General features: G+C 38.2%; 1 long non-coding RNA gene across 1 annotated transcript; it reads left to right on the plus strand.

Annotated features, from left to right (window-relative positions):
* The first annotated feature begins 1,459 nt into the window (after nucleotides 1-1,459).
* Nucleotides 1,460-2,016, plus strand: LOC102550611 (uncharacterized). Its single transcript, XR_015686645.1, has 2 exons — nucleotides 1,460-1,549; nucleotides 1,916-2,016. It is a non-coding gene; the product is annotated as an uncharacterized LOC102550611 (long non-coding RNA).
* Nucleotides 2,017-8,956: the final 6,940 nt, after the last annotated feature.

Genomic DNA, 8,956 nt, shown 5'->3' on the forward strand with positions numbered 1-8,956 from the left:
TTATCATTATGTAATTGTGAAAATAATCACTAACAGAGGCAACCTGAATGATTCAGTTGCCACAGGTAACCAACACTATTCTATAGGCAAGTATACATACATTTTTTAATTTAATAAACGTGGCAGTATGTCTTCAAAAATATCAAAGGTTTTAACAACAAAATGAAGTTCATAATAATTAGACCTAGAGAAAAAATTATAATGAACAGTGAAATATAAAAAGAAAGCTGAAAATTAAGAATAATCAAAGAATCTACTTTGACACTTTGGGGCATAATTTCTCCCTTTTACTAGTAAGCAAAAAAAAGTCATAAATCAATAATAAATTATTTCTTGAGTATAGGACATATATTTCACAATGTCTGGGAGAAGGTGGTACTTACAAAACACTGTCCTGCATAAAGACATTTACAGTCAATGAACTTATTTCTCACATGGAAGCTGTCAAGTGCAACCCCATGAATCTGCCCAAGATAAAGATATACATTCATGTTTAATCTGATAAAAATATTCATAGTATCTTTATTCATAACTATTCAAAGTAAAAAAGAAAAACACTCATATGCAAGAACAAACATTATAACCAGACTATCCTGGAACAGAGAAAATTTATGTATGTATGTATTTATTTATTTACTTATTTAAAGAATATGAGTGAATCTTTAAAGAAACAGTTACAGTGTGAAAATTAATTAACTGAAGGCCATATACTGTATGATTTCATTCAAATTAATTTGAGAAGTGAAATCGAGATAAAATACACGATTCTGAACCACCAAAGTTCAGAGATTGTCTGATATGTAAGAGTAAGAACAATTGATCAAAAAATTTAACAATATGAGAATAGTGTATATGTTCATCTACAGGCATATGTGGATAATTAGTAATGCATTTTCATGAATGTATAGTAACCATGGTAATGATTATAGTATATATATTTTGAAGTACATACTTCCTCTAATAATGGATGATTATAATAAAAAGTATACTTTCTAATACAGAGGAAGAGTACAGCTAATAAATTCAAGAGAAAGTTAAATGATTTGATTGTATTCTTGCAATGCACTAGAAACTGTGAACACAGGGACCTGGGAGCTCAGTTCATTCCTGATGATATCTAGCTGTGTGTGTCAAGTATATTCTCCATTCTCTGCAATTTAGTCATGTGTATATAGACTAAATTTAAGTATATTTCTTATTTACACAGAAAGACTAAAAAGGTGATCCATATTTAATAAGTGATTTGAACTACATTGACACTCCTTTAAAATCCTGCTATTTTTCCCTCAGTAACCACATATTGTTTTATTACTTTCTGTTCTTGAGTTATTTTCCCATTCAGGAAGCCCATATAACTGTTGCTTCTATGTATATACTATTACATAGACCAGAGCATTTGCATATTGCTCCCTAGAGAGGTCTTTGCCCCACTGACCTGAGATAAAATCTCAACTGTCCTCTTGCCTTCACTGATCACTCTTCTAAATTCACTTCCTCAAAATGATGATTCCTGCCCAGTTCCTGTTTCTGCTAATGCTCTGGATCCAGGGTAAGGAGAGTGGAATGCGAAGGAGGACAATAGGAATGGATGGTTACCTGTGGCTGCCTTTGGTTGCTGTTCATTTGTGATGGGACAGGTGACATTCTCCAGAATGGGAATGTGAGGTTTTGTTATATCCTAATTAGAAATTTCAAATGGAAGAGTAGCTGTGCTAAAATCAATATTCTGACATAGATTTTGATGGAGTGGTGTGCACTGTGATGTTTAGAACCTTTAAATGACTTCTTTCGTGAAAAAGCATTTGATATAAAATATTTTTAAATCTCAAAAACTGGCAGGATCTCACCTGAAAGAAATAACATGATTATTCAAGAAGCTTGCAAGTGAGTTTACACTATTGTATTATAATTTCAGAAACTAGAGGAGATGTTGTGATGACCCAGACACCACCGTCCTTGTCGGTTGCCATTGGACAATCAGTCTCCATCTCTTGCAAGTCAAGTCAGAGCCTCGTACACAGTGATGGAAAGACATATTTGAATTGGTTATTACAGAATCCTGGCCAATCTCCGAAGCGCCTAATCTATCAGGTGTCTAATCTGGGCTCTGGAGTCCCTGACAGGTTCAGTGGCACTGGATCAGAGAAAGATTTTACACTTAAAATCAGCAGAGTAGAGGCTGAGGATTTGGGAGTTTATCACTGCGTGCAAGCTACACATGTTCCTCACACAGCGATACAGACTCTAACAAAAACTCCCTTGCCTGGGGCAGCCCACCTGCCAATGTGATGCTTGACTGGAGAAGAGAAGAGCACTGTGTATCTGTGTGAGAGGGAGGGGTTGGGATCTTGAATAACTTCAGCTGAGAGCTCTAGCTAGACTCATTCTGCTGGATGAGTGGTTTGACTAGATCTCAACTGCCACCAATTTCCAGTCCTTCTTTTAATAGCCTTGGTATTTTTTCTGCATCAGGAGTTATTCATGTCATTAATCTAGCTGATTTTCAATGATTTTAACAATTTTTCATTACTTTTTTTTTCTTTTTTCATCTTTATTAACTTGAGTATTTCTTATTTACATTACGATTGTTATTGGCCTTCCAGGTTTCTGGGCCAACAACCCCGTACCCCCTCCCCCTCCCCTTCTCTATGAGTGTTCCCCTCCCAATCCTCCCCATTACTGCCTTCCCCCCAAACAATCACGTTCACTGGGGTCTTGGCAGGACCAAGGGCTTCCTGTTCCACTGGTGGTCTTACTAGGCTATTCATTGCTACATATGCAGTTGGAGTCCAGGGTCAGTCCATGTATAGTCTTTGGGGAGTGACTTAGTCCCTGGAAGCTCTAGTTGGTTGGCATTGTTGTTCATATGGGGTCTCAAGCCCCTTCAAGCTCTTTTAGTCCTTTCTAAGATTCCTTCAACGGGAGTCCTGTTCTCAGTTCAGTGGTTTAATGATGGCATTCGCCTATGTATTTGCTGTATTCTGGCTGTGTCTCTCAGGAGACATCTACATCCGGTTCCTGTCAGCCTACACTTCTTTGCTTCATCCATCTTGTCTAATCGGGTGGCTGTATATGTATGGGCCACATGTGGGGCAGGCTCTGAATGGGTGTTCCTTCTGCCTCTGTTCTAAACATTGCTTCCCTCTACCCTGCCAAGGGTATTCTTGTTCCCCTTTTAAAGAAGGAGTGAAGCGTTCGAATTTTGATCATTCTTCTTGAGTTTCATGTGGTCTGTGCATCTAGGGTAATTATGAGCTTCATTTTTGATGCTTTTTTTAATGAAGTATTTATGTTTGTTAAATTCACATTCAGATTTGTAAATGCTTAAATGTCTAAAGATATGCTTTTTTCTTTCTATGTAGATTCAGGAGTATTATTTTAAATGTCTTTTAAAATAATTGTGTAGATTTTATTTTTCTAAGGGATAATGTAACCAGAAATTCAGTACATTTGCTTAGGGATTTATTTTTACTTCCTTTTCAATGTTTCTTTAGTCTTCATGGTGATATTATGATTCTTGCATGATTGCTGAGGGCTGGCCTCATGAATGGGTTCGATAGGGGTTATTAGGAACAGGCAAGGGAAGGGATGAGTGAAACTCTAAGACTTTGATGCTTTGCAAATCTAACTGACTAACAGTCAGAAAATTTCTTTATTTATACATATTCAAAAGCATTCATGGTTTCTACAAATACAGGTTTAACATTTTTTCCTGGGTATAAATTTGTCATATGCCCAGGGTTCCAGGTTAAAACATGATTAAAAATAAATTATTATCATCAGCTCCACATCCCACCTCTTAAAATTCTACAAATCATTTAAGCTCAAGCAAGCAATCAAGTAAGGAAGCAAGCAAACAAGAAACCAAGCAAACAAGCGTGTTCTTTGGCTGTCAGAACTTGGGTTTCAAGATTCTTAGAATATAATTAGAATCGGATTCAGCCATTTGAATTGCCCTTGTTTAAGCAGTATATTATAATTCTTTAATGGTGAACAATATTTGCAGATTCGCTTAATCCTGATAATTCAGCCTTAGGAATTGTAGTTGTTATTCACAATCCTAAAAGAATTTGTTAACTAAAATAATTTTTCTGTTTCTGCATTAATTAACATTATAACAAACAGGTGTAAGTCATTCTTTCCAAGAATGACAGACCCTAATACTGTATTCTTCTTGCATTCCTTTATATCATTCTTGAATCACATATACATGATATCATATTATATTAGTCATTCTAACTCTTGTTCGCTGAGTTCTAACTAGGGGCTGAGTATGTATTGCGTTTTATTTTCAAGTTTATAATTTTAAGAAATTCCACATACCTTGTAAAGGGACTTCTGTGCTTTGATTTGTTTTCATTTGTCCTATCATGCTAAACCTTGGTAGCCTCTGCTTTGTTTAAATTATTCTAATTATTTTGTTTAATGACATGCCTTAAGGGCAGAAAGCTATATTGAAGGCACAGAGAAGATTCCGAATTAGGGTCAGCTAAGGTACTCCTTAAGAACTGGAGTTGTGGCAGCAGCTCTCTGCCCCCAGACCCTGTGAGAGAGAGACCAAACCGCCTGGTCAGGTGGGCACTCCTGAGGCTGCAGAGCAGAAGAGACCACCAACACTGTTCACCCCTGCCCACATCCCTGGCCCAAGAGGAAACTGTATAAGGCCTCTGGGCTCCTGTGGGGGAGGGCCCAGGAGTGGCAGGACCCCTGCCTGAGACACCGCCGGAACCTGAAGGAAACAGACCGGATAAACAGTTCTCTGCACCTAAATCCCATGGGAGGGAGAGCTGAACCTTCAGAGAGGCAGACAAGCCTGGGAAACCAGAAGAGACTGCTCTCTGCACACACATCTCAGACGCCAGAGGAAAAAGCCAAAGACCATCTGGAACCCTGGTGCACTGAAGCTCCCGGAAACGGCAGCACAAGTCTTCCTGGTTGCTGCCACTGCAGAGAGCCCGAGGGCAGCACCCCACGAGCGAACTTGAGCCTCGGGACCACAGGTAAGACCAACTATTCTGCTGCAAGAAAGCTGCCTGGTGAACTCAAGACACAGGCCCACAGGAACAGCTGAAGACCTGTAGAGAGGAAAAACTACAGGCCGGAAAGCAGAACACTCTGTCCCCATAACTGACTGAAAGAGAGGAAAACATGTCTACAGCACTCCTGACACACAGGCTTATAGGACAGTCTAGCCATTGTCAGAAATAGCAGAACAAAGTAACACTAGAGATAATCTGATGGCGAGAGGCAAGCGCAGGAACCCAAGCAACAGAAACCAAGACTACATGGCACCATCGGAGCCCAATTCTCCCATCAAAACAAACATGGAATATCCAAACACACCAGAAAAGCAAGATCTAGTTTCAAAATCATTTTTGATCATGATGCTGGAGGACTTCAAGAAAGACGTGAAGAACTCCCTTAGAGAACAAGTAGAAGCCTACAGAGAGGAATCGCAAAAATGCCTGAAAGAATCGCAAAAATCCCTGAAAGAATTCCAGGAAAACATAAATAAACAAGTAGAAGCCCATAGAGAGGAGACACAATAATCCCTGAAAGAATTCCAGGAAAACACAATCAAACAGTTGAAGGAATTAAAAATGGAAATAGAAGCAATCAAGAAAGAACACATGAAAACAACCCTGGATATAGAAAAAGAAAAGAAGAGACAAGGAGCTGTAGATACAAGCTTCACCAACAGAATACAAGAGATGGAAGAGAGAATCTCAGGAGCAGAAGATTCCATAGAAATCATTGACTCAACTGTCAAAGATAATGTAAAGCGGAAAAAGGTACTGGTCCAAAACATACAGGAAATCCAGGACTCAATGAGAAGATCAAACCTAAGGATAATAGGTATAGAAGAGAGTGAAGACTCCCAGCTCAAAGGACCAGTAAATATCTTCAACAAAATCATAGAAGAAAACTTCCCTAACCTAAAAAAAGAGATACCCATAGACATACAAGAAGCCTACAGAACTCCAAATAGATTGGACCAGAAAAGAAACACCTCCTGTCACATAATTGTCAAAACACCAAACGCACAAAATAAAGAAAGAATATTAAAAGCAGTAAGGGCAAAAGGTCAAGTAACATATAAAGGCAGACCTATCAGAATCACACCAGACTTCTCGCCAGAAACTATGAAGGCCAGAAGATCCTGGACTGATGTCTTACAGACTCTAAGAGAACACAAATGCCAGCCCAGGTTACTGTATCCAGCAAAACTCTCAATTAACATTGATGGAGAAACCAAGATATTCCATGACAAAACCAAATTTACACAATATCTTTCTACAAATCCAGCACTACAAAGGATAATAAATGGTAAAGCCCAACATAAGGAGGCAAGCTATACCCTAGAAGAAGCAAGAAACTAATCGTCTTGGCAACAAAACAAAGAGAATGAAAGCACACAAACATAACCTCACATCCAAATATGAATATAACGGGAAGCAATAATCACTATTCCTTAATATCTCTCAATATCAATGGCCTCAACTCCCCAATAAAAAGACATAGATTAACAAACTGGATACGCAACGAGGACCCTGCATTCTGCTGCCTACAGGAAACACACCTCAGAGACAAAGACAGACACTACCTCAGAGTGAAAGGCTGGAAAACAACTTTCCAAGCAAATGGTCAGAAGAAGCAAGCTGGAGTAGCCATTCTAATATCAAATAAAATCAATTTCCAACTAAAAGTCATCAAAAAAGATAAGGAAGGACACTTCATATTCATCAAAGGAAAAATCCACCAAGATGAACTCTCAATCCTAAATATCTATGCCCCAAATACAAGGGCACCTACATACGTAAAAGAAATCTTACTAAAGCTCAAAACACACAATGCACCTCACACAATAATAGTGGGAGATTTCAACACCCCACTCTCATCAATGGACAGATCCTGGAAACAGAAATTAAACAGTGTTGTGGACAGACTAAGAGAAGTCATGAGCCAAATGGACTTAACGGATATTTATAGAACATTCTATCCTAAAGCAAAAGGATATACCTTCTTCTCAGGTCCTCATGGTACTTTCTCCAAAATTGACCATATAATTGGTCAAAAAACGGGCCTCAACAGGTACAGAAAGATAGAAATAATCCCATGCGTGCTATCGGACCACCACGGCCTAAAACTGGTCTTCAATAACAATAAGGGAAGAATGCCCACATATACGTGGAAATTGAACAATGCTCTACTCAATGATAACCTGGTCAACGAAGAAATAAAGAAAGAAATTAAAAACTTTTTAGAATTTAATGAAATGAAGGTACAACATACCCAAACTTATGGGACACAATGAAAGCTGTGCTAAGAGGAAAACTCATAGCGCTGAGTGCCTGCAGAAAGAAACAGGAAAGAGCATATGTCAGCAGCTTGACAGCACACCTAAAAGCTCTAGAACAAAAAGAAGCAAATACACCCAGGAGGAGTAGAAGGCAGGAAATAATCAAACTCAGAGCAGAAATCAACCGAGTAGAAACAAAAAGGACCATAGAAAGAATCAACAGAACCAAAAGTTGGTTCTTTGAGAAAATCAACAAGATAGATAAACCCTTAGCCAGACTAACGAGAGGACACAGAGAGTGCGTCCAAATTAACAAAATCAGAAATGAAAAGGGAGACATAACTACAGATTCAGAGGAAATTCAAAAAATCATCAGATCTTACTATAAAAACCTATATTCAACAAAACTTGAAAATCTTTAGGAAATGGACAATTTCCTAGACAGATACCAGGTATCGAAGTTAAATCAGCAACAGATAAACCAGTTAAACAACCCCATAACTCCTAAGGAAATAGAAGCAGTCATTAAAGGTCTCCCAACCAAAAAGAGCCCAGGTCCAGACGGGTTTAGTGCAGAATTCTATCAAACCTTCATAGAAGACCTCATACCAATATTATCCAAACTATTCCACAAAATTGAAACAGATGGAGCCCTACCGAATTCCTTCTACGAAGCCACAATTACTCTTATACCTAAACCACACAAAGACACAACAAAGAAAGAGAACTTCAGACCAATTTCCCTTATGAATATCGACGCAAAAATACTCAATAAAATTCTGGCAAACCGAATTCAAGAGCACATCAAAACAATCATCCACCATGATCAAGTAGGCTTCATCCCAGGCATGCAGGGATGGTTTAATATACGGAAAACCATCAATGTGATCCATTATATAAACAAACTGAAAGAACAGAACCACATGATCATTTCATTAGATGCTGAGAAAGCATTTGACAAAATTCAACACCCCTTCATGATAAAAGTCCTGGAAAGAATAGGAATTCAAGGCCCATACCTGAACATAGTAAAAGCCATATACAGCAAACCAGTTGCTAACATTAAACTAAATGGAGAGAAACTTGAAGCAATCCCACTAAAATCAGGGACTAGACAAGGCTGCCCACTCTCTCACTACTTATTCAATATAGTTCTTGAAGTTCTAGCCAGAGCAATCAGACAACAAAAGGAGATCAAGGGGATACAGATCGGAAAAGAAGAGGTCAAAATATCACTATTTGCAGATGACATGATAGTATATTTAAGTGATCCCAAAAGTTCCACCAGAGAACTACTAAAGCTGATAAACAACTTCAGCAAAGTGGCTGGGTATAAAATTAACTCAAATAAATCAGTTGCCTTCTTCTATACAAAAGAGAAACAAGCCGAGAAAGAAATTAGGGAAACGACACCCTTCATAATAGACCCAAATAATATAAAGTACCTCGGTGTGACTTTAACCAAGCAAGTAAAAGATCTGTACAATAAGAACTTGAAGACACTGAGGAAAGAAATTGAAGAAGACCTCAGAAGATGGAAAGATCTCCCATGCTCATGGATTGGCAGGATTAATATTGTAAAAATGGCCATTTTACCAAAAGCAATCTACAGATTCAATGCAATCCCCATCAAAATACCAATCCAATTCTTCAAAG

This window comes from Rattus norvegicus, chromosome 4 (assembly GCF_021556685.1).
Source record: "Rattus norvegicus strain SHRSP/BbbUtx chromosome 4, alternate assembly SHRSP_T2T, whole genome shotgun sequence".
Lineage (NCBI taxonomy): Eukaryota > Metazoa > Chordata > Mammalia > Rodentia > Muridae > Rattus > Rattus norvegicus.